Below are 27150 nucleotides of genomic sequence, written 5' to 3' on the forward strand. Positions count from 1 at the left end.
AAAAGCAAAGGTCTGTGAATTCACCAAGAACAGCTCTGCAAGAAGCAATCTGCAAGCACACACAGTGCATACTAATGCATCTCTAATCAATGCATTCCACCTCAATGTCCTCTAGGATCCAGCAGGCAACCACCTGCCAATTGCCTGGCCCCAGATTCAAGGATTCCGAGTGCCTGACATGCAGTCTGAGCCATAGATCACAGCATGGTCCATGAACCATCAGAAAAGCACTGCAACATTTAGGCAAGAGGATAAAAGCAACTCCCTGTTAACCAGTCCAAACCCAACTCTGTGCAGGCTTCTCTCAAGGGAAGCAGCTGTTTCTCCTGTTTCCACCTCACTGCCATCAACATTGCTCTCTTTCACAATCGTTTCTAATTGTTTTGAAGCATCAGGTCTCCTTGTTTGCAATCTCTGAACCACACCAAGAGAGCAAATCCAGTAATGGTTCTTTGGTTCCTATGAGGACCAGTTATCACAATGGGAATTACACACTTTCAAAACAAGATTATTCATCTTCAATTGAAAAATAACACCACTGCCCTGCAGAACTTTAAAACTGACATGAAATTTGTGTCAAAGGAATAGTTCTATATTTGTTTATATGTCAATAAAATATATCTGGGGGGTTAGGCCAGAGCCAGATAACAACTGACTGCCTGTAGGGAGAAGAGCCTAGAGGCTGAGGAGCAAGGGTAGCAGGAAGACTTTTCACTGTACATCCTTTTATACCTCTTGAATTATGATTCATGTGAATGAATACCTGGTCAAAAATAAAATTAAGGAAAAAGAAGATAGAAAAATTTTGTGAAATTAAGTAAACTAATATCCAGGTGTCAAAATTCATTTTTTTCCCATTTTGTCCATCCATTCACGAAATTTTTACTGATCATCATGAATATAAGGTACTAAAAAATTTTTTTTCAAATGATGAACTAAGGGTCATATGAGTAAAATTACTTGTCCTAACTTTATGGTGAAGTTTCATAAAAAGAGAATCTACAAGAACTACGGCAATGGAATTTTTACTTTCTAATATCAACATCTGACGTCATGTAGCCTCAGTCGCAAAAGGCATTCAGAGGAAAGGTGTCAGAATAACAAGCTAATAAATGACACTCTGCTGTTATTGATGGCACTGCATATAAAATATAAGGTCATCTTTTTTATAAGCTCAACAGTTGTATAAACTACCTAAAATGTTTTTAAATGTTTCTTACCACACATATGAGAGCCACAGCATCTTGAACTGGCAGAACTTATTTGAGGGTAGTTGAGTAATCAATACCAAAACTCTGAATGGAACATCCCTTGAAACTCCACTTCTTAGAATTCATTTTAAGGACATAACTGTGTATTGAACACATGTGCAAAGATGTGTGTGCGTGTTTATGTTTATCATAGCACCGTTTCTCACCATGTAAATACTCATCAATAAGGGACTACTGAGATTACAGTACATATATACGAAACTATGCAGTCATGAAGAATGGTGATGAAAGAGGCCTTTAAGTATTTAGATATGGGAAGATATCCAAGACATACTGTTGAGCGAAAAAAAGCAGGCTACACAACAGAGGGATTACTATGATGCAATTTTATGCTTGTGGGTGTACACCCATGTGCAGAGAGAGATGTGGGGAAGATAGAGTCAAGTCATGGGTAAAAACAAAGGTTTTGTGTTCAAAAGATCTGAGGCTGAATCTCTACTCTGCCACTTAAAATCTTGAAAATTATAGTTTCTTCATCTATAAAATGAAGGTAAATAACAATACCTACCTTAAAGTACAGTTAAGGATTAAATGAATAAATGTTAAATGCTCAGCCTATGACAAGGTACATAATAAATAATCAGGAAATGCAAGTGATGTGATCTCTGGGTAGTGAGCTAACAATTTTTTTTCCCTTTGGACTTTTTGATAGGTGCATGTATGCTGTCTTTTATAATCAGGGAAAAATGCAATAAAGCTACTTTCTGTTCAGAAAAAAAAAGTCTAGCACCTCGATTTCAGCTTAAGTATCTTCAGAAGACAAGCTACTTCTCTGGAAAAAAAAGGAGAAAGGTCACAAACAAGAAACATGAACAAATAAATTCCTGCCCTGAATTCAAACCGACACCATGCTTTATTCCCTGTCATCTGATGACATGAACAGGCAAACAAAGAAAGCATTTATCTGGGGTAAAAAAAAGAAGGAAAGAAATCCTTTCTTGTATCTGATGGTGAAATGTTCATAAAAGACATTCAAAAAAATGGATCCGAGTCTGGAGGACAAATCCCATTCAGAATCAATGTGGGTCTAGGATTTTGTTGTATTCAATAGTTATAACTCCAGTGTATCATGAGCTTTATGAGCATTCTACTTTTAATCCACTAAATCACCTTATGAAGAAGGTAAGCATTAACCTCATTTTATAAATAAAGACCAGAGGCTTAGAGAAATTAAGTCATTTACCCAAGGTCACACAGAAATTAAGTGGAACAGTCAGGATTCAAAATCACGTTTGCCTTACTAAAAAACCCCACATATAAACAAACTCACATATTTAAAAAAAAACATTTTCATATATACAGATATACCTACATGCATGTGTGTGTGTATGTCTATGATACACAGGTTAAAACAATTCAAACTGTACAAAGGAACATACAGAGAACAAGTTAATCTCTCTCCTACCCCTGGGAAGATACTTGATGCATTACATATGCATATGTGTACCTATATTACTCAAGTGAAAAGTCTACTATACACCATTCTACATCTGCTTTATAGATCTTGAAAATAACCCTTCCCTCAATAGCTGCTTAGATACCATGGTATGTTTATCTCATAAAGTACTATCAGTCCCCTCTTGAGAGACATTCCAGATTGCTTCTGGGTTTGTTCTTTTCTTTTCTATTTTTTCTACTGCAAACCATGCTGCAGTGAATAACTTGGACATGCATCTTTAGGCACATGTCACATGTGGGTGCAAACTAGTAGAATCCATTCCCTCCCCAGGCTGCGTCACTTATCATCCCACCAGCAAGTGTCCCGGGTTCTCCATACGCTCACCACACAGTCCCTACTCTGAGCCACCACCAAGCTATGAAGCTCAAAAGCCTTCCTGCCAGGAACTTCCTGTTCCATGTACCAATCCAGGAAAGAAATGAAGCTGAGGCCATTTCTCTGCCGAAAATGTACACCACGACTTACATACTCTTTGGGGCCCTTATTTAATCTTGAGTCAAACAAACCAATTGTTAAAAAATTTACAAAACAATCAGGGATATATGGACACAGAAAATTAGATGATGTTAAGGAATTATCGTTCCTGTTTTAGGTGTGGATACGGTAATGTGGTTATGTTTTTTTAAAAAGGTTCTCATCTTTTAGAGGTTAATACAAAAGTATCTTCACATGAACTTATATGCTGACTAGGATCTGTTTCAAAATAAGCCGAGTGTAGGGGGAGAGGGTATAGGTGAACAAAATTACCAAGTGTTGATAAGTGCTGGAGGTGGGTGATGGGTTCATGGCTTCTTATACTATTTTACTTTCATGTATACTTGAAATTTTCCAAGATGAAAAAAAAATTCCCCTCTGACTAATGACTTTTCATTTTAATCAGACTGTTATTCAGCTGAGTAGAGGGCCACAGAAAAATGTGTATTTAAACAGAAGAGACAGGAAAACATCAGCAGCATCACAGCAACAGCAGGATTAAACAAAGTGGGGAAGGACAAAAGTTAAAGAGAGGTTTAGATTTCCTATTTGATGAGGGTGTGTTTATTGGTTATATTTGTCTTGGGAACAATGAAATTATCTAAAATTGAAAGTGTTGATGGACTGTGGACACTGGGCATTGTATATGATGCCTAATGAATGCAGGTGGTTGATGGATGCACTGACTGAGAAGTAGATTGACGAACGATGGTGTATAAATGTGATCGGATATTGTGCTGCTACAAAAAGAAACAAAGTCGTGAGGCATGCAACAATGTGAATGAAACTGTGGAGCATTTGATAAGCAAAATAAGCCAGAAATGAAACAATTATTGTATGATGTCCTTTTTAAAATGCTTATAAGAAAACAGGGGCCTAGATTAAGCTCTTAGAGCAGATACATTTAGTCCAGAGTGGTAATTATTATTTTTGGATTTTGAGAGGCTATTTTATGTATGTATAACCTGGTATTTAGAGATAAGAACGAAGCCAACTGTTCTAGTTTGCTAGCTGCCAGAATGCAATATATCAGAAACAGACTTGCTTTTAAAGGGGAATTGAATAAGTTGCTAGTTTATAGTTCTAAGGCTGAAAAAATGTCCCAATTAAAACAAGTCTATAGAAATGGCCAATCTAAGGCATCCAGGGAAAGACACCTTGGTTCAAGAAGGCCGATGAAGTTCAGGGTTTCTCTCTCAAGTGGGAAGGCACATCCTGAACATATTCAGGGCTTCTCTCTCAGCTGGAAGGGCACATGGTGAACACGGCGTCATCTGGTAGCTTTCTCTCCTGATTTCTGATTTCATGACGCTCCCCAGGAGGCATTTTCCTTCTTCATCTCCAAAGGTCACTGGCTCATGGACTCTTTGCTTCATGGTGCTGCAGCATTCTCTGCTCTCTCTGAATCTCTCATTCTCCAAAATGTTTCCTCTATTACAGGACTTCAGAAGCTAATCAAGACCCACCCAAATAGGTGGAGACACATTTCCCCTAATCCAGTTTAACAATCACTCTTGATTGGGTTACATCTCCAAGGAGATGATCTAATTACATATAGTATTGAATAAGGATTATTCTGCCTTTACAAAATGGGATTTTGATTAAAACATGGTTTTTCAAGGGTACAAACATCCTTTCAAACCAGCACACTGATCATGTCAGCATTAAGGTAATTCAGAACACAGGGTCAAGGAAGACATTGTCTATATTTTAGAACCACACCTACTCTTTGAGACTAAAGGAAGAAAGTTTTATTTTGTCTGGAACCTAAATTTTCTGTAGCACATTAATCTAACTCAACCTGTCTGGATAGCTCATTTGAACAATTGAAACACAGGGAGCCCAGAACAAGAATGAGGGCCTTTAATCCTGTATAGCTTAATGTAATGCCTGGATACATCCTACAATATATTAAGCAGATCATCAAAAAGTATTGGCAAGTACTGGGGAGCGGAGAAAAAATATGGAACTATTAAACTTTACCATAAGGGAATCCTTTGATACTGTGTCAAAAACTACGGACACCCAAATCAATAGGCAAAGCCCTTGATCTTGAGGCTTACTCTGGTGAAGTAGGCAGTGGAGAAGCTTAGCCTACCTATAGGTATGCCTAAGGCTTACTTCTGGAGGACCTCTTTTGTTGCTCGGTTGTGGTCTTCCCCCCTCTAAACCCAACTCTGTAAGTGAAATCATTGCCCTCTCCATTACATGGGACATGACATGTAGGGGTGAGAGTCTACCTGGCAGCGTGGGCGATGACTCCCAGGGATGAGTTCGGCCCTGGCACCATGGGATCAACAATTCCATCCTGACTAAAAGAAGTGTAACTAATAAAGAATCAGTGGTTGAGAGAGTTCAAATAGAGTCGAGAGGCTACTCTGGAGGTTCCTGTTATGCAAGTGTTCTAGTTTGCTAGCTGTCGTAATGCAACACACCAGAGACAGATTGGCTTTTAATAAAAGGGGATTTATTTTGTTAGTTCTTCAGAGGAAAGGCAGCTAACTTTCCACTGCGGTTCTTTCTTACGTGGGAAGGCACAGGATGGTCTCTACTGGTCTTCTCTCCAGGCCCCTGGGTTCCAACAACTTTCCCCAGGGTGACTTCTTTCTGCATCTCCAAAGGCCTGGGCTGAGCTGCGACTGCTGAGATGAGGAATGCCGAGCTGCTTAGGCTGTGCTACGTTGTCTCTCATTTAAGCACCAGCCAATTAAGTCAAACATCCTTCACTGCAGCAGGCACGCCTCCTAGCCAACTGCAGATGTAAATCAGCAACAGATGAGTTCACGTACCATTGGTTCATGTCCGCAGCAACAAAACTAGGTATGCTCACCTGGCCAAGTTGACAACTGGATCTAACTACCACAGCAAGCTTCAGTTAAGACATTGCTACCTATCATAACTTGCCAACCCCCAACCAAAACCATTCCAGCCAATCCTAAAGAACACCCAGGGTAATAAATAAGATTCTACAAAGGTTCCATGCACTAGCATAACTTTTCAGAAACCTACAACTTCCACATGGGTCCCTGGTCCAGATAAGTCCTGAATCCTAGAGAGCCCAGACTCTCAAGAACATGAGCTAGTTCCATCTCTCTACCCCGTATTATTGGCAGCCCCTCCCAACATGAAAAATTTAGAATTCCCATAGCTCAAATACCCCTAAAGAGTGGGATAGAAATTTCAAAGGTGATGGTGGAGTTATACAGAGAAGGTAGGGTGTTCTGGTTTGCTAGCTGCCAGAATGCAAAACACCAGAAACGGATTGGCTTTTAATAAAAGGGGATTTACTTCATTAGTTCTTCAGAGGAAAGGCAGCTAACTTTAACTGAAGCTTGCATAAGAGCGACCTCAAGAGTACCCTCTTGACTCTATTTGAACTCTCTCAGCCACTGATACCTTAGTTGTTACACCTTGTCCTAGTTTGCTAGCTGCTGGAATGCAACACACCAGGGATGGATTGGCTTTTAATAAAAGGGGATTTTCTTCATTAGTTCTTCAGAGGAAAGGCAGCTAACTTTCAACTGAGGTTCTTTCTTATGTAAGAAGGCACAGAATGGTCTCTGCTGGACTTCTCTCCAGGCCTCTGGGTTCCAACAACTTTCCCCAGGGTGATTTCTTTCTGCATCTCCAAAGGCCTGGGCTGAGCTGCGAGTGCTGAGATGAGGTATGCTGAGCTGCTTGGGCTGTGCTACATTGGGCTCTCTCATTTAAGCACCAGCCAATTAAGTCAAACATCATTCACTGCAGCAGGCACACCTCCTAGCCGACTGGAGATGTAATCAGCAACAGGTGAGGTTCATGTACCACTGGCTCATGTCCACAGCAACAGAACTAGGTATGTTCACCTGGCCAAGTTGACAACTGAATCTAACTACCACACAGGGTTTAACAAATAAATATGATTGCTGAATCACAAAGTTGATATTTCTTTTAGTCTCCAGTATCTTAGAGCAGCTAGAAAAAAAACCTAACCCTGTAGAACTGTAACCCATACCAAATTCTTAAATCTGTTCTACAACTAATTGTGCTGTGCTTTAAAATTTATTGCTTTTTTGTAAATATATCATTTTTCACAAAAAAAAGTATTGTGATGATAAAAAATAATATTTTTTCCTTCTAGCCTCCAATGTTCTAGAGCAGCTAGAAGGAAAAATCTGAGATGATGGTATGGTAGCCCATGACAAACTCTGAGATCTATTGTGTAACTACTTGTTGAACAGTGCTTTGAAAACGATTTCTTTTTTTTCTTTGCTTTGTATATATGTTATATTATACACTTCAAAAAGTTAAAAAAGAGACACAGCTTGGAATAACAAAGAAAAGATTCAGACACACCTGAGATTGAAATTCAGCTTTACCACTAGCTCCAGAGCTCCATGCCAGTCTTCACTCTTTTGAGCCTATTCCTTCACCTATAAAATGGGAACAACACTCATACCCTGTTCCCTGCTGTGTGTGAGGATTAAGTGAGAACAAGCACAATAGTACCTGGTTCATGGGAGGTACCTCCTGCTCTGCTCCAGTTTACTGGAGAAAAAACCTGAGACTTTCACAGGGAAATAACATGCACACAGAGTTAAGAAATTGCAAAGCAGGCAGAAACCAGGCCTACCTGGCTCCAAAGTCTATGGTCTTTTCTCCACACCAGCATGTTTCAAATGTCTATCATGTGACTGTCCCCTCACAATTTTTGCAATAGCCATGCACCACCTGTCCTAACCTAAGATTTTTCTTTAAATCAACTTTATTTTTCCCTCTACTATTTAATTTTTAATCCATATTTTTTCATCATTCTCTTTATTTAAAAAAAATTTTAATATTTAATAATGCTTTTAATCAGTTTCACCAGAAATACATTTCTTGCTTTGCAAATGAGGTTTCCCTATCATAGGTGCTTATAGATGGCAATTTTTCTTTTCCCCAGTGAAAATCTTGGGAGGTTGGTTTGATTGGTAAATGATTTTAGAATCATTAATGAATTTTAGTGACTGACAACATAAGGTAAACAAAAACAGTACCGCAATGTGTTTTCTTGGTAAAGTTACTCTAAAAAATGTACACATTTTCTTAAATTTCACTTATTATAGGCAAATATATTTACATTTTGATGTCTAGTTTATGTGATTCCTTGTATAGCCGAACCACTTTAATTGGCATATTCAGAAGTTGTAGAAACCAATAGTACTAAAGAGAAATCCAAGTTATGGCTCACAAGCCATAAAGATCCTTTCAAGTCATGATTAGATTGGGAATTTCAATTAGTTCACTATGGACCACGGATGATAAGATTTTCTGAGAGCAAGCCCACCATCATGGTACCTCTTTCAGTAAGTGTAAACAAAAAACAGCCAGGTATGCCACAGCTGGAAAAGGAGATTAAACAAAGAGAGAATATGATATAAATTATTGTTGAAAAGCAAGATTTTAGGATAAGTTAAGAGTTGGTGCATGTTCAGCATGAACTACCCATATTTCTTAATCTGACCAGTTCTCCCCATGCTCACTATGAGATGCTTCCAGTGGGGATGTCCCAATTGGGTCTTTTTTTTAATTTTTAAAAAATATTTTTATTGATATACCTTCACACACATACAGTCCATCCAAGGTTTACAATCAGTGGCTCACAATATCTCACATAGCTGTTCCTCATTCTGTTGTTTTTTTTTTTTACTTTTTATTGATACAACGTACAAGCACATACATTTTAAACATAGAAACATTCCATACATGGTATACAATCAATGGCTCACAATATCATCACATAGTTGTATATTCATCACCATGATCATGTTTTAGAACATTTGTATCACGCCAAAAAAAGAAATAAAAAAAGAAAAAACTCATACATACCATCCCCCTTACCCCTCCCTCTCATTGACCACTAGTATTTCCATCTATCCAATATATATATTTTTTAATTTTAACATTTGTTTCCCCAATTATTTACTAATTTTTAATCCATATGTTTTACTCATCTGTCCATACCATAGATAAAAGGAGCATCAGACACAAGGTTTCCACAATCATGCAGTCACACTGCAAAAGCTATATCATCATACAGTCATCTTCAAGAAACATGGCCACTGGAACACAGCTCTACATTTTCAGGCACTTTCCTCTAACCTCTCTAATATACCTTAAGCTAAAATGCGTAAGAATAACCTCCAGGATAACCTCTCAACTCTGTTTGAAATCTCTCAACCACTGACACTTTATTTTGTCTCATTTCTCTCTTCCCCCTTGTGGTAGAGAAGATTTTCTCAATCCCTTGATGCTGAGTCCCAGCTCATTCTAAGTTAAATCAATTTAATTTAAATTTTCTTTTTTTTTGCATGGGCAGGCACCAGGAAGCGAACCCAGGTCTCCAGCACAGCAGACAAGAACTCTGCCTGCTGAGCCATAGTGGCCCAAATCAATTTATATTTTAATGCAAATTTATTTTAAAAAGAAACTTTTATGCCACTATCATGAATGAAAACTCAATACCACTAATCATAAATAGAAGGTAACTGTAAAAATAAATAAAAGGACACAAGCCAATATTATTATATTCCAGCTAGATGCTGTAGCTTACCCAAGGCCTGATTTCTCTTTGTTCAAAAGGGAGCACTGCAAATGTTAAGAAACAGACTAGCACCAACCAAATATTCTCCTTGACACAAAAGGCTCAAAAGCGCTTAAAAGGGAATAACTGCCTCACCATCTGATTCAACATAATTTAAGATATTGCGTTTCAGTGTTAGTGAGAATCTTCTGTTCCACCTTGTTGAACCTTGCCAAATCCAAGGTCCCATATCACATCCCCTGAATCAGAATCAGATTTTATCAAGATCCCTGGGACACTCATGTGCACATCTCTGAGAAGCTCTGCTACATAGGCTACTTTTATAGTAGACAGTTCCCAAAGTTGATCAAACAATTTCCTATAAACGACATGATTCATTTCAGTAATATGATGAATTAAAGACTTCTTTTTTAAAAATCCTTCTCCAAGAGTCCATTGGATGGGGGGGCGGGGGACAGTACAGGGTATGGGATGTATGAGTTTTTTCTTTTTATTACTTTTCTGGAGTGATGCAAATGTTCTAAAAATGATCATGGTGATGAATACACAACTATGTGATAACATTATAAGCCACTGATTGGAGTCTGTATGTGTGTAAAGATTTCTCAATAGAAATATATATATATATATATATACACACACACATTAAAAAACACATCGGGTGCTTGCTTCAGCAGCACATATACTAAAATTGGAATGATACAGAGAAGATAAGCATGGTGCCTGCGCAAGGATGACACACAAATTCGTGACGTGTTCCATACTGAAAAAAAAAAAGGAATTGCATTGGTTCACTGACCAATTTCATAATGCAAGCCTTATTCTCACAACTCATACAGTGTACAAAACCGAATACGTACATACTGTATTTCTGGTTAATGTTGCCAAAGAACAGTCTATTCAGAGAATAAAGAATTTAAATGCTAAAGGTCCATATTCTGGGTCCTACTCATAAGAAATCTGCGTGAGAAAGAAAAGTGATTAAAGAAGTAAAAGAAGGCTAAGACCCGATAAATCCCAGAGTGATTTGAACAGTGAATAAAAAAGTATTTGCAAAGTCCCCTGTTCTAGTTTGCTAGCTGCTAGAATGCAATATACCAGAAAAGGAATGGCTTTTAACAAGGGGAATTTAATGAGTTGCTAGTTTACAGTTCTAAGGCCAAGAAAATGTCCCAATTAAAACAAGTCTATAGAAATGTCCAATCAAAGGCATCCGGGGAAAGATACCTTGGTTCAAGAAGGCCGATGAAGTTCAGGGTTTCTCTCTCAAGTGAGAAGGCACGTGGTGAACACAGTCAGGGCTTCTCTCTCAGCTGGAAGGACACATGGCAAACACAGCGTTCATCTGCTAGATTTGTCTCCTGGCTTCCTGTTTCATGAAGCTCCCCGGGAGGCGTTTTCCTTCTTCATCTCCAAAGGTCGCTGGCTGGTGGACTCTCTGCTTCGTGGTGCTGCAGCATTCTCTGCTCTCTCTGAGTCTCTCATTCTCCAAAATGTTTCCTCTTTTATGGGACTTCAGAAACTAATCAAGACCCACTCAGATGGGTGGAGACATGTCATCCCCTAATCCAGTTTAACAACCGTTCTTAACTAAATCTCATCAACCAGGGAGATGATCCCATCACAGTCCCAAATACACAGCATTGAATAGAGACTATTCTACCTTTAAGTAATGAGATTTATATTAAAACATGGCTTTCTTAGGGGGCATATATCCTTTCAAACCAGCACATCCCCTTTGGGGAATGGTGAGAAAGGGGGAAAATTCAACTTCCCCAAGATGAATTCTTGATATTCTCACAAGCAGTGCAGATAACCAAAGCTATAGGGTGAGCCCCCAATCTTGGGGTTTGTTCACATGGAACTTAACCCCACAAAGGATAGGTCAAGTCTACTTAAAATTAGGCCTAACAGTCACCCCCAAGAGAACCTCTTTTGTTGCTCAGATGTGGCCTCTCTCTCCAGCCAACACAACAGGCAAACTCACCACCCTCCCCCTGCTTCATGGGACCTGACTCCCACGGGTGTGGACCTTCCTGGCAACATGGGACAGAAATCCTAGAATGAGCTGGGACTCAGCATTAAGGGATTGAGAAAACCCTGGAATGAGCTGAGACTCACCATCAAGAATTGAGAAAACCTTCTCAACCAAAAGGGGGAAGAGCAAAATGAGACAAAATAAAGTGCCAATGGCTGAGAGAGTCAAAATGGAGTCGAGAGGTTATCCTGGAGGTTATTCTTACGCATTAAGTAGATATCACCTTGTTATTCAAGACGTAATGGAGAGGCTGGAGGGAACTGCCTGAAAATGTAGAGCTGTGTTCCAGTAGCCATGTTTCTTGAAGATGATTGTATAATGATATAGCTTTCACAATCTGACTGTGTGACTGTGAAAACCTTGTGTCTGATGCTCCTTTTATCTACCTTATCAACAGATGAGTAAAACATATGGAATAAAAATAAATAATAGGGGGAACAAATGCTAAAATAAATTTAGATTGAAATGCTAGTGATCAATGAAAGGGAGGGGTAAGGGGTAGGTACATATGAATTTTTTTCTGTTTTTGTTTTATTTCTTTTTCTGAATAGATGCAAATGTTCCAAGAAATGATCATGATGATGAATATGCAACAATGTGATGATATTGTGAATTACTGATTATATACGTAGAATGGAATGATCAAAAGTTAGGAATGTTTCTATTTGTTTGGTGTTTTTTGGTATTTTAAAAATTAATAAAAAAGAAGGCTGAGAAAAACTATTAAAAGGTACTTTATGGTGTACGCATCATATCTCAAGTTGTTTTTTTTTAAAGATCCTTTAAAGGGAGGATCTTAAACAAATTTTAAGGACAATGTACAGTTCTTTAGAATTTTTATCAAGTTCTATCATTTCCCAAAACTTCATTAGAACTGTTCTCTTATGAAACTGAGAGAGAAAAAAAAGATGTCTTTACAGCAATTAAATGTAATTATTAACAAGCTGGATACCACCTAAATACCCAATACTTTATCTGCAAACTATTAAACATGGAAACATGGAAAAATGGTTACAAAATGTTAAGTAAGCATTTCCAAATACAAAATGGGAAACACACTTTGAACACATCTATCTAAAAAATAAACAGCTCCAAGAGGACAAGTAAGCTAAAAACTGTTAGGATACCATTATCATGAGAAATTTCCCCAGCTCCCAATTGCAATTTCTGTCTTTTCAAGGTTATTTATTTAAATGCTGCCGTGTAATAACATAATTTAAAGAGGCTGGCTTTTTAATCAAAATGGTTTAATGATTGAAGCATCTAGTTTAAAGAAATCACCAGACTTGGGAAGGAATAAAAAAATAAAAATCACCAGAAATGTAGGCCAAGTTTCATGCAAGGATAATCATCAAGATGCTCTCTGTAACATTGTTTGGTAACATTAAAATGTTGAAATTAGCCTAAATATCCAACAATTGGGGGGAAAAGGTAAGAAATGTACATACATCCATAAGATAAAATACATATAGAAGTATATTTGCATATGGAGAATAAAGTGTGAACAGTGGTTATTTTTGGGCAGTGGGACTTAAAATGAATATTATTTAATCTTTTCAGGATTTTTCTCATTTTTCCTCAAATGGAAATTTACCATTTTTATAATCAGAGACCTTCTATTTTTAAAAATGCTAGAAACTGCAAAAACAAAGGAGGAAAAACATTGCATATGGTTGTCAGGCTAGAATCTGACACTTTATTGCAAATCTTCAAAACAAGTAACTTTCCACTAAGGATTATCTTCTTGTGGTTATTTTAAGTAATTTGAGCTGATGTTTCATCTCACCTAAATACACTCTTTTATGATTTACCAGCTAGATTTTCGCTTAGGTTCTAAAAATGTGTTATAAATTGTGTCTCCTGAAATCCACTAAGCTGCTGAAGATTGTGTCTATGAGCTCTTAGTTTCTGTTTAATTCATATCACACACAAAACCCCAAGCAAGTTCTTCTTCCTAAAACCACTGCTGAAGGTGATATGGACTCCAGGGTGGGTAACAGTGCATTCAGGTTCCAAAGATCTAAGACACGTTTCTAGTCCACGGAATCCACTTCCGTTTACACACCACCCTCAAGTATAACAAAATGAAGTGCTGCAAAAATTTTCCCAAAAACATTAAATGTAAAGCCACACCGATCACAATCATCAGTTCACTGTCCAATGCAAATTATGATTTAGATAAATCAACATAATAAAGATAGACTTGCCCGTGTGTGAGGAGCTCAATGTTAGCAATCAGTGTGACAATGTGAGGAGACACAATGTGTCATCATGAATAGCTGAGCCTTAAACACCCACATTCCAAGCTGCAGCGCAGATGCATACTGCTGATAAAATGAACAGATTGTAATGCTAATTGCCAAGAAAATCCCTCTACCAGCCCCACCCTGGAAGGTCTGGGAGAAACTCCCTATGAAGTCACCAAGGAAGGTCATCAAGGAAGTCACCCACCTTGAAGCTCAGTTGGAAGGGCCTTGGGAAATGTCCCATATTCTTACTTGGCATGTAGACTGAGGACCAGAAAGGTTGAGTCTTCCCCAGCCCCAAGGTTACAAAGCAAGTGGCAGAATTTCCATTAAAATTCCTGTCTCCTCCCTCATCCCACTGCCTTTCCCTCTAGAATTTCTTGTAACAGCAGAGGCCTGAATCAAGATAGAAATCTTTCTAAGACTCTATGGGGATAAGGACATGTCAATAGAAAAAGTAATGAACATACAGGGCAGAGAAGGAAAATTGAGACACTGGGAGAGTGAATCTTTTTAAATTAGTCAGCAGGTGTTTTTAAAACTTCAGAGCACCCTAACGTTCTCTTCTGTCCTAATGCAGATATTATTCCCAGAATCAGGAAAGAGCTTAGGGCTAAATGACACTGGTTCTCAGATCCTACCTGCTTTAGCTGTTTAGGCCCTGGAGTTAGACTACTAAGAAACATGAGAGGCAGACTTAACCAAATTGAAAATCTGTTTGTTGCCTCATCAGTCAAGTAACTGATCGCGACAGTTATGCTAAAATAGTGCAAAGGTTTTTTTCCCTTGATTTCCTCAAACATTCTTTGAAGTCACTTTTTACATCAGCATTTAAAATTAGTTACCCAGGAACTGAAAAGAAAGGCCTTTGACCAGTCATCCAGGGATGTGATTTTGGCCCACCTAAAAAACAGATGAATGAGTGATAGCAAGAGACTTAGAATCAGTCAATCTGGGGAAGTTATTTGACCTTTCTGTGCCTCTACTTTTCTCTTCTAGAAAACGGGATTAATAATAGTACCCATAATATGCAGCTTTACTGTGAGGATTACATGGGACAACATATGTAAAGTACTTAGAACAGTGCTTGGCTCAGTCCTAGTTTTGCTACTTATTACCTGGAGGAGTGCACCTCAAACTTTAAGGGGCACAGGAAACACCCAGGAATCTTGTTAAAATGCAGACTCCGGTTTATTAGATCTAGGCCGAGATTCTTCATTTCTAACAGGCTCCCACCGGACAGGGTGCTGCTGTCCCACTGAACAAGACAATTTGAGCAGCAAGGGCTGACCTAATCTAACACCCAGCAGGTGCTTAATATTATTGACAGAAATGAATGACTTTTCTACATGTCAATGTCCTTTCCTGTAAATTGGGGATAATACATATTCCACATGATCTCAACTGACTGAAAATAGGTAAATGAGAATGCCCAGGAAAGAGGCTTATAAACTGGAAAGTTATACAAGTGGTAGTGATAGGATTATTTATCTTAAAATTGAGCATGTACTGGGGTTGCAAGAGTAGTTCAGTGGTAGAATTCTCACCTGCCATGCTGGAAACTTGGGTTTGATTCATGGTCCACGCACTTCCCAAAAAACAAACAAATAAAAAACAAACAAACAAAAAAATTCAACAAACAAATGGTGCTGCAATAACAGGATACTCCCATGGAAAAATAATGAGATGTGATCCTGCCATACAGCATACAAAAAAAAAAAAAAAGCATGTACCAATTAGTGCAATTATTGGAATATATGAAAAGGAGACTTGTAGTTAAGGATCCTCTAGGAATTCTGGCAGACTAGAATGGAATTTCAGAAGATTCCCAAAGCAAAAGCTCTGAAACTTTAAATATGTCATTCAGTGGCCAAGGAAAGAACCACTTTGGCAGGGAGTGTGGCATCGAAGGCACCGAGGATGAGTTTCACTAGTGATTCTACTCTCTCTTCCAGAATTGGCCAGCTTTCTTCCAGCCTTCATCAAGCCAAAGATCCTAAGTCAAGACAGCAATGCCAACAGCACAAGACAGATGGGCACTGCCTAGCAAACCCACGCCTGCCTCTCCACAAGCAGGCAAGGAGCCAGCGTGTAAGAAAAGCAGGGTTTAGGAGGCACAGTGAAGGCTTCAATTAGGTGCACCTGGCTGTCTTCCTTTACCTTAATCAGGGATATCCTCCCTAACCGACTATAAGATATGATGTTCATAACTTGATTTCTCCTCCAAGGGGTTCAGAGTAAACAATAGCTAATTCTCCCTTACAGGGCACTTACCAAAAAGCTCTTTCATCATTTTAGAGACAGACGGCACCACCACCATCTACCTGACTGCTCAGGCCAAAAACCCAAAAGTCATCCTTGAGTCCTCTCATTCTCTCCCCTCCCCTTCACCATCCTGCTGGTTCTACCTCCAAGATACATCCTAAATCCATCCATTTATCCTATTCTCACTGCCACCACCCTAGAGGGCCACCATCACCTCCCTCCTGGCCTCCAAACTAACCATCTGGCTGCCACACTTACACCCCTTAAAATTCACTGGTCACATAAAAGTCAAAAAGTAGATCATGTCACTTCCTTTCTTAAAAGCCTTCAATGGCTCCCTAGTGCTTTTAGAATAAAACCCCAACTCCTTACCCTAGCCTACAAGGCTGTATATGATCTGAGACCTCCCAAACCTCCCATGTTCACCCACCTCTTCCTCTTGCCCCTCTCCCCGACTCACTCACTCCAGCCATTGGAACCTCCTTGCAATCCCTGGAATTTACCAAGCTTGTTCCCACCTCAGAGCCTTTATCCTTGCTATTCTGTGTGCCAGATCTTCAAATGGCTGGCCCTTTCTGAGCAGCAAGTCTCAGCAAAAATGTCACCACCTTAAAGAGGGCTTCTCAGACCACCCAATTAAAGAAGCAGTCCTCCACCCCCATCAGGAAGTTACTCTCTATGACATCACTATACTATTGTTTTCATAGCACTTAACCTTATTAGATTACCTTGTTCATTTACTGCTTTGATTGTTTGCTGCTACTAGAATAAAAGCTGATGAGAGCAGCGACTATGCCTACCTCTCCACCATTATGTCCCCAGGGCTTGAACAGAGCCTAAGATATAAGGAGCTCGGCAAATGTTGAGCAAATGAAACTGAGGCAGCATAGTGGCAAGAGCACTGAACTTAGGGCCAGAAGACCTAGATTTCAATCAGAAACGGCCCACCTGCTCGCAACATAACTTCTCTTAAACTCAGGTTCTTCTACTGTACAATGGGGATCTTAATCTGTACCTCACTTCCTCACAGGGTTATTAATAGACCAAATGAATGAAGACACATGTAATTGTAATTTTGCAAGCCATCAGTTACCATACAAACAGAAAGCACTGTATCATTAAACGTCACAAGAGCAGGATCTTTCTCAGGGACCCACAATCAGCAGATAAAAGGTTTAGAGAGCAACCTGAGGATTCTAACCCAGGCATCCAGCAGAATCCTATGGGCACAACAGAAGTCTGAATCAGTGACTTTACAGCCTGAGTAAACACAAGATATTAATTCACTTAAATAAGTCAAATCATTTCAAATGCTAGTTATTTTGCAAATAAAGATCTAGGTTATTTGAAGGATATGGAGATGGGTCTGATCTTCATAGCTCCCACTGTGCTTGACAAAGAGGGCTTTAGTAGATGTTTACTGAACTGGGTGATGGTAACCAAACCTGGCATCTCACAGCAACCCTTTATTCTTCTTTTCAACCCATTCTGGCATGAGATTGCAGGTTCCAGGTACAACCTTAAAATAACAGCTACATTGATATAATACTATGACAGCTACTGGTTCATGCTCCTAATGTCCTTGTAATGTTTACTTTAATTTATTTCATCAAAAATAAATAAAATATAAAGCATGGTACAGATGCTTTGCGAAGCTCAAATAACAATAGTAACAACAGCTAACATTTACCAAATATGCCGGGTACTTTACATGAATTAGGCTCAAATAAATCCTCACAATTGTCATACATGGTTGATACTATTATACCCATTTTAAGATGAATAAACGGCCACACAAGAAGTGAAATAAATTGCTCAGTGACATGCAGCTTGGAAGTGACAGAGCCAAGAGTTGAACCTAGGAAGACTGATTCCATGCCTTTAACCACTAGTTGCAATCAGAATTGTCCAATAGCACGGAAAGGGCCTTTGGATATCATCTAGTCTACTTCCCTCATTTTAAAGAGGAGGGCACTAACGGACAAAGAGTTCCCCTTTTAAATATCCCAGCTCTTTTCTGAGGTAATTACTTATGGTTCACACTCTGGATGCTGTGATGGTTAGGTTTTGTGTCAACTTGGCCAGGTAATGGTGCCCAACTGTCTGGTCAAGCAAGCACTGGCTTAACCATTACTTTAAGGACATTCGTGGACTTAAATCATTAGTAAATTGACTGTTATCTATGTGATTATATTTACGATCAACTAAGGAAAGTGTCATCAGCTATGAGAGACATCTAATCCAATCAGTTGAAGGCTTTAGAAGGAGAAGTCAGAAGAGAATGTTCATCTCTACTTCAGCCAGCTAGCTTCTCCTGGGAAATTCATTGGAGACCTTCATAGGAGTTGCCAGCTTGCAGCCTGCCCTAAGAAATTTGAACTCCTACATCCCATAGTTGCCTTTATAAAATCTCATATTTACAGATATATCCTGTTGGTTCTTTCTCCCTAGAGAACGCTGACTAATACAGATAGTATGTATTTAAATGAAGCTTTATGTGAGATCTTGTTTCCTTGGCACTGGAAGAAAAGCCTCTAGCCATAGCAGTTAGAAGTTATAAAAGAACACTCTTGAGGCTTTGTAACAGCTACTGTTAAGAAATCAGAGAGACATCATGGTGTGGTAGAGAAAATAAAGGATTTGCCTGGAAACATGTCCAGTTCCCTGGAAACATGTCCAGTTCCAACATTTAATAGCTAAGCTTACTGGGCAAGACAACCAGGTTTCTGAAACTCAGTTTTCTCACTTGTGAAATGGGGATGACATCACCACTTGCCCAGCAAAGACTACTTGAAGATTAAATGAGTTAAAAAAAAAAAAGTACCTTCTTAATCATATACTTGTAATAAGCTATTACTGCTCTAAGTACTTTCCAAAAGACATAAAGACACCCCTTTTCTTCTGGAAGGATCAACAAGGCCCAACTAGGAAATAAGAGCATAACCCCAGCCATCTAGGAGGACTTGACCTCAGAGTTTCCCTAACCAAGGCTACTTGCAGAAGTCCACACCACCTTCCTTGCTCTGAGCAGAAAGGAGAAATAAAATTGAGACAGGGGTGTCAGCAGCAGGAAGAAAACCCAAATGAGCTGGCGCTTTACACAGCTAAATCCCACCTATCCCAATGTCATCTTCTGGAAGCCTTGCCTAACCCACCCTTCTAGCCTCATAATAGCTTGTAGAGCACTGACTAGGTGCCAAGTTACTTCACATAATCTGTCTCATTAGGTTCCCACAGTGGTCCATTATCTCATTTTATAAAAAAGGAAAAGACTCAGAGAGAATAAGTAACTTGTCCAAGGCCACACAATTACTAAGCGGAGATGTAGAGGCTCAAACTCATGCACTCAGATTTCAAATTGGACTCTTGGCCTCCATGCTAGGCTGCCCTAAGAATTCTCCCTCTCCCCATTTAGGTCACTTTCACATACACGTCTCATCATCTGAACGACTCAGAGCGGCAAGTGTCAGAACTCCACTGGACAAATAGGTCAACTGAGATCAGAAAAGGAAAGTGACTTGCCCAAGGTCACACAGCAAGCCAAGAGTAGCGCCGAGGTTCGGATCTAGCGCTCTCGTTTCCCCGCCCTTCTCCGAAGCTGGGGTCCTGACCACAGCTTCGGGTCCGCTAGATGGACCCCGACGCCGCATATGGCCGGGTCTGGGAGTCGGGCCGCGGCCCCGCCCGAGGAGAAGGGGCGAGGCCGCCTGGCCAGTGGGAGGATGCCGGAGAGGCAAGACAGAGGATGCTTCGGCGTGCGGAGCTGCAAAGACAGGCGGCGGCACCAGCGCCAGCCGCCGGCAAGACCCCAGGCGGCTGGAGGGACTGGGCCCTGCCCCGCGGACACCCAGGTTCGTCCCCGACTCACCTGCGGCCGGAGCCGAAAGCCGGCTGCGGCGACGGCTGCAGGGTCGGCCAGGTCGGCGGCAAACCCCGGGCTCAGCCATTCCTTTCTGCCCCGGATGGGGAGAGAGGCCTGCTGCTCACTTCCTTAGCAACCCGGCTCAGCGACCCACTTCCTTAGCAACCGGCGTCAATTTCAATAACTTTATTGGTACGTGTGCAGCCTACCAGGAGAGCCGGGCTGGTGGAGCGCTGCCGGGCGGGACCTGGCACCCAGCTGGTACGTAGTAGCTGCCCGAAGCACCTCGGTTCTTCCACCCACCAAAGGTTCAGAGACGAACGCGACGATGCTTGACTCCATCCGCTGGCTATCCCGTGCCTCAGTTTCTCCATTTATAAAATGGAATGCACTGTTTTGGTCGCGCCAAGAGATCTCAGCCGCCTTTTGATCGTTCCCAAAGCGCTGTCATATACATTACCTAACTCGGGTCGCGCAAACTGCCTCTGAGCTAGGTGCCATTTAGGACCCACCCAGGGACTCAAGCCGAAAGCTTAGGAATCATTATTCGTATCGCTTCCCTCTCCGTCGCCCCCCACATCCAGTCAGTCACCATGTCCCTTTGTCCACCTCTCAAATATTTTTCCTAGCTATCAGTTTTCTCCATCTTAAGTACCACCACACCAGCCAGGTCACTCCCATCTCTAGTCTGTCTTCAATGTCTGGCCTCTCGGCTTTTACGCTTTTGTTCAACCCTGACCTGCCAGTCCATTTTCCAGAACGCAGCCAGTGATCTTTTTTAAAACATAAAACAGATCATGTTCCCTTTCCCGCTTAAATCCTTTAGTAGAGTCCCATTGTTCCTAAAATTACATTCAAAAACTCCTTCATATATGCTACAAAAGCCCTACATTTCTGTTCCAGTACACTGGCCTCCCTCGGAAGTCATACCTGCTGTTCCCCCTCCATGAGAGCAGGGTCTGTCTATGTTCGCTGTATTATCTGCCATACTTGGTCCATAGTACCGAATAAATAGGTATTGACTATTGAATGGATGAATACCTGGGATCCTCTTCCCATACCACCACCAACTAACTATATGTCTGGGATGGCAGATATTGCTGTGCACTCTTGAAAACTTTTCTTCCTGCTCCTGGACGCACAGCTAGAATACATTCCCCAGCCTCCCTCACAACTAGGACCAAGTTCTGGCAATTGAATATGATGTGTGCCATTTTCAACCTGATCCATAAAAACCTTCCACACAAAAGCTAAGTATAGAGTTGCCTTACTACCCAGCAATCCCTTTACTCAGGATATACCCAGAAGATCTGAAAGCAGGGACACAAATAGACATTTACACACCAATGTTCACAGTGGCATGATTCACAATTGCCAAAGGATGGAAACAACCCAAGTGTCCATCAACAAATGAATGGATAAACAAAATGCAGTATATGCATAACGATGGAATATTATTCAGCTGTAAGAAGGAATGAAGTCTGAAGCATGCGACAACTAAATGAACCTTGGGAACTCTATATTAAGTGAAATAAGACACAAAAGGTCAAATATTGTATGATCTCACTGATACGAACTAATTATAATATGTAAACTCATAGGCATAAAATACAAAATATAGGTTACCAGAATATAGAATGGAGTCAAAGAATGGGGAACGGTTGATTAATAAGTGCAGAATGTTTAACTGGGTTGAACATAAAGGTTTGGAAATGGACAGAGGTAACAAGATCAAGTTATTGTGAGAATAATTAACATTGCTGAACAGTGTGTGAGTGTGGTGGAAAGGGGAAGTTTAGAGTCATGTATGTCACCAGAAAGAAAGTTGGAGGTTAAAACATGGGAATGTAAAAAATAATAATTAAAAAAAAACATGGGAATGTATAATAATGAATTTTGTGATGGGCAATGTCCATGATTAACTGTACAAATATTAAAAATTTTTTTCATGAACTAGAGTTGATGTACAACACTATTACAAGGACTTAATAATACAGGGATATATGGGAAAAAATTACCTATTGCAAGCTATAGACTAAATTAAAAGTAATATTTGAATGTTCTAAGAAATGATGAATATGCAACTACGTGATGATATTGAGAATTACTGATTATATATGTAGAACGGAATGATATGTTATTGTTTTTGTTTGTTCTTAATTTTTAAATAATTAATTAATTTAAAAATTTTAATGTAATATTTGAAGACTTTCATTAACAGTAACAACTGTACCACACCCAGACTATGGGTCAATAATGGGGGAGGGTATGGAGTATAGGAGGATTTGGATTTCCTGTTTTTATTTCTTTTTTTGAGTAATGAAAATGTTCTAAATTTTATCATGGTATTAAAACTATGTGATGATACGGCAATCCAGTGATTGTATACTTCAGTTGGTTTCTATGGTGTGTGGATTTATCTCAATAAAATTGCATTAAAAAAAAACCTCCCACATAATCTCTCACACTTTCTCTCTACTGTCCACGGGCTTAAAATGAAGAACTCCAAGGCCCTAGGAAGTAGCTGAGTTGCTGCAAGATGTAAGAACCCTAGATCAGTGAGATATCGCTCAGAGAGCAGTTAGCCAGAAAGCAGGCTAACCTGGATCACTATATATAAGTTACAATACAACTTATTTTATACAATACTGCAACTTGTACGGTATTGTAATAAAAGTCCCAATTTATTTCCCTTCCGTTATCCACTCAATTAACCTCCCAAACCCCCATTATTTGAAATAAAGTCAATAAGCAATATTTACCTTATTATAACTACCAATATTGTTCTCTACTGAGCCAAGTAAGCCAGTGTATTTATGTTTTATTTCTTCCACCTCTTTTGGTATTTTCCAAGGTTAATAATCGCCTCAATTTTTTTTCATTAATTTTTTTCATAACTATTGTTAATTATTTTCTAAATGTCAATAAATCTGTTAAATACTCAGCAGTGATTTTTCCAGGTGTTAAACACAATAAATAGTCTATGATGGTTTGGAGTTGCATGTACCCAAGAAAAAACATGTTCTTAATCTTAATCCATTCCCGAAGGTTTGAAACCATTACAAATAGGACCTTTTGATGAGGTTACTTCAGTTAAGATGTGGCTGGCCTCAATCAGGATGGATTTTTAATCCTATTACTGGAGTCCTTTATGAAAGAATGAAATTCAGATATATGTACAGAAAGCCAGAGAAGGAGCAGGCAGAAGCTGAATAGCAACAGAATTCAGAAGTGAAGAGGCCAAGAGAGGCCAGTACGTACATTTTCGTGACAAAGAAGTCCTGGACCAGGGATTGCCAGCAGCCAGCCCCAGGACTCCAGTATTTGAGAAGAAAGCATCACCTTGATGTCTTTGGACTTTCTTTTACCCTCAAAGCTGTGAGCTAATACATTCCCATTGATTAAGTCAATCCAATGCATGGTACTTACTTGGCAGCCAGGAAACTAAAACATAGTCCATGAGTTTCTTTTTCTTTTTCCTTCAAAGACCTTGGTTTTGAAGCTTTGTGTCCATCTTGTACTAATCTAGACTAGTGCTCTCAAAGCCTGTTACTCAATTGTTGTCCTCCGACTTTTCTGCATCCTTCTCCTAAATGGATTTCCTATTCCCTGGATCCTATGTCTTCCAGCTGTGAATTTATTCCCTTCATCTCTTTTTGAATCAACTTTTTCAGTAGATCCTTGAGAAATAGAAATAGGAAGCAAATATATTTAGTTCTTGTGAATCTGAAGATATCTTTATACTGTCCTCACATTTGATTGGTAATTTGGCAGGATACAGAAATCAAGGTTGGCAGTTATTAAGGTATTGTGCCATTGTCTTCTAGAATCCAGATTGGGGCATTCTAATGCCATTCTGAATCCTGTTTCTTTGTATATGACCAGGTGTTTTGCTGGTGGTTGCTTTTTTTAATCTTTGGAAGGTATTAGGTTCTTTTCTTTATCCACACTGTTATGATATTGCATCATAGTTCCTCTCAGTGAGGGTTTTTCACCCATTGTTGTGTTAACTGAGCCCTTTTAATCTAGAGACTTTATGTCTTTCTGTCTGGAAAGTTTTCTTATATCATTTTTTTGATACTTTCCTCCTCTCAGTTTCTTTCCTCTGGTCTCTCTTTGTGGGACTTCTTTTACTCAGAGGCTGTATCTCCCAGATGGATCTCCTAATTTTCTCATTGTTTTTCTCTTATTTTCCTTCTCTTTGGATTTTTTGCTCTACTTCCTGGGAGAGTTCCTCAACTTTAGCATCCATCTCTTCTATGGGGGATCTCTAGGGTCACTTTCCAGCCATCAGTATTCCCCTCTGCAGATATGTAGGTCATAAATTCCTCCTCCTGTTAGGTAGTTATAACTCCCCCTTCTGTCTGTCTTCCAAAAGCTTGCCAAGATCTCCAGGCCACTAATAACCCCTCTCGCATTGCAAGTTTGAAGGAGGAGAAACATGGGTGCGACAAGGGGGAAGAGACGAGTGTGGCTGGGATGAGGGGTCCCAATCTGGAGAGGCCACGTGAGTAGTGGCTGAGACAACCTCTCCCACCCCCCACTCCCCAGCCTCCCCTAGAACAAACTCCAACCTAGAAATGATCTGATCCAATTCCAGTCCATTCGGGGTCTTCCTCTCAAGCAATAGAACCAACTCTGACATGATAGTAGAAAAGAAATGCATTGCCAGGGAAGTTCACAAAATCACCAGGAAGTTTCTAGAAGTGGACAGGAATGAGGGACGCCTGGTCCTGTGGCTCATATGCTGTTAAACACTGGATGCCCCAGCTTTCAGCACGGACATCAGGCCATGGGTGCTGTCTCAACTCCACGGTCACCTCCCTCCGGGTAAGAATTCTCCGCAGTCTTATCTTCTTTGTAACCCAAGGTCTGATTGGTTGAGCCTTAATCCCATGCACATTGCCTCGCGGCAGTTGAAGCTGCAAACACCTGAGCTTTTGGCTTCTCCATGGGAGGCAGCTCTGCCTTCCATTCACGTAGGAAGTGTTCTTTGCACAACCAGACATCTGCTTGCTGAGAGCTGACATTCCTTTTCCTCACTGCCACTCAGTGAAGCATCCCCTCCATCATCCATCATCCCCCAGCCAGAGTGAAGCCCACTGCATTGTGAAACTTTCCTCAGTCTCCACCTGATTTATGCTACTAACCAGTAGGTGCTCAATAAATGGTGGGTCTCCTTCCTTCCTTTCCTGGGTCGGGGAGCCCGATAGGTCTGGTGTCCTCCAGGGAGACAGTAATTGCAAATGTAAGGAATCCTACTGGGAAGAAGGCTCCAAATTCTGGGGAATTTAATACTCTTTGGGGAAGAGGGCTAAAAAGGGGGTTGTATAAAAAGACTACGAGGAGAATTATTTATTAGAATGCAAGGAGGTGGATCCCGGAGCCCTTTCAGGAAGAAACAGGATACCGGGCTTGGACAGAGGCCAAGCACCTGAGCCCCACTTGGCTGAGCGCCTGGGTTCGGTCTGGATGAGCCTCTGGGACCCGACGGAGACTCTGAGGGCTGGGAATGGAGCTAATGGCTTCTAAATTCACATCTTTGATGTTTTCTGAAAAAAAAAGCCCTACAGGGGTTGGCTGCTAATTGCTTCCTCCTCAGGCATTTAACTGGCAGCATGACCTCGGGCAAGTTCCTTCCTCCCTTTGGACCTCATTCCCCTCCTTGCCTCCTGCAGGGCTGCTATGAGAATTTGCCCAGATAGTGGACGTGAGGCTGCTTTCCAGGCTGTAGGACACCGAACAAAGGTGAGGGATGAAGGGAAAAATGATGATTAAAATCTTAGATCCACAAGGAATTGATGGAATGTGTCTGCCTCGCTATGTGACAGAGAATGGACTTGAACCTAAGTCCCAGGACTGGGTCTTTGTCTTATTTTATTTGTGTGCTCCATGCTTAGCACAGTGCCTGGTACCTAGCAGCACCTAATATACTTGTTAAAAATATATCTGTTAACAAATATGTATCATCATTCACTTCTCAAATTGGCATATTTTTAAAAGCATAGTACTCAATAATGTTGGCAAGGGTAGCCAAGAAGCACTTCCATCCCACTACCGATGGAAATGAACAATTGGCACAAATTGTAAGGAAAATTAACATTAGGACCAAGAGCCATTTGAGTCTGCAATTTCACTTCTAGGAATCACTTCTGAGAAAATAATGAGAGATGCTCCCAAGGATTTAGACAAAAGTTTGCTCATCCCTGCTCTATCTCCAACAAGGAAAGGAAATGCTATGATGAGTATTAGGGGAACGGATAGGTAACCTAAGAATGTCAGTAGAAGGCAATAGTATGCTGACACTGAAAATTCAAAAAAAATGCTTTTGAAGAATATCCATTGATATGGGGAAATACTAATGAAAATATAAGGGAGAAAGTAGGCCACCCGTATCCATTTAGAAAGTTTGTTTTGTTTTGTTGTTTGTTTGCACCCATTTTATTTTTCAGAATCCTTTGATATCTGTCAAGGGCAGATACCTGCATTTGCAATCATTTGCATGCTCCATCAGGAACATTAGTTTCACTTTTAACATTTTGGTGGCCACAGTTGCTCTTTTAATTTTAATTTTTATTGTGGAAACACATCTACAATATGAAATTTCCCATTTTGATCACTTTCATGGGCACAGTTCAATGATAATAAGTACATCCGCACTGTTGTGCTGCCATCACCACTGTTTTAGTTTGCTAGCTGCCAGAATGCGATGTACCAGAAACAGAATGGCTTTTAAAAAGGGGAATTTATTAAGTTGCTTGTTTACAGTTCTGAGGCCATAGAATGTCTAAATTAAAGCCAGTCTATACTAAGTTCCAAAAAACAATAGGTTACCTTCACTCAAGAAATGCTGATGAAGTTCAGGGTTTCTCTCATAACTGAAAGGGCACATAGCGAGCATGGCGACATCTGCTAGCTTCCTCTCCACACTTCTTGTTTCATGAAACCCCCCCAGGGGTATTTTTCTTCA

General features: G+C 40.1%; 1 protein-coding gene and 1 non-coding gene across 4 annotated transcripts in view; one reads left to right on the forward strand and one right to left on the reverse strand.

The window, feature by feature from the left end:
• Positions 1-20307, reverse strand: part of KIF3B (kinesin family member 3B) — a 64263-nt gene extending 43956 nt beyond the window's left edge. Inside the window, exon 1 of one of the 3 annotated variants that reach the window (XM_077111669.1) lies at positions 16837-19128. The gene's annotated coding sequence lies outside the window, so the exon portion shown is untranslated. Of the gene's footprint in view, positions 1-1220; positions 1757-16836; positions 19129-20186 lie in introns of those variants that run through there. The other 2 variants (XM_077111686.1, XM_077111663.1) reach the window with 2 other exon arrangements.
• On the forward strand, positions 10431-10537 carry LOC143653071 (U6 spliceosomal RNA). The gene has a single exon (XR_013161074.1). It is a non-coding gene; the product is annotated as a U6 spliceosomal RNA (small nuclear RNA).
• Positions 20308-27150: the final 6843 nt, after the last annotated feature.

Source organism: Tamandua tetradactyla, chromosome 1 (assembly GCF_023851605.1).
Source record: "Tamandua tetradactyla isolate mTamTet1 chromosome 1, mTamTet1.pri, whole genome shotgun sequence".
In the NCBI taxonomy this organism is placed as follows: domain Eukaryota; kingdom Metazoa; phylum Chordata; class Mammalia; order Pilosa; family Myrmecophagidae; genus Tamandua; species Tamandua tetradactyla.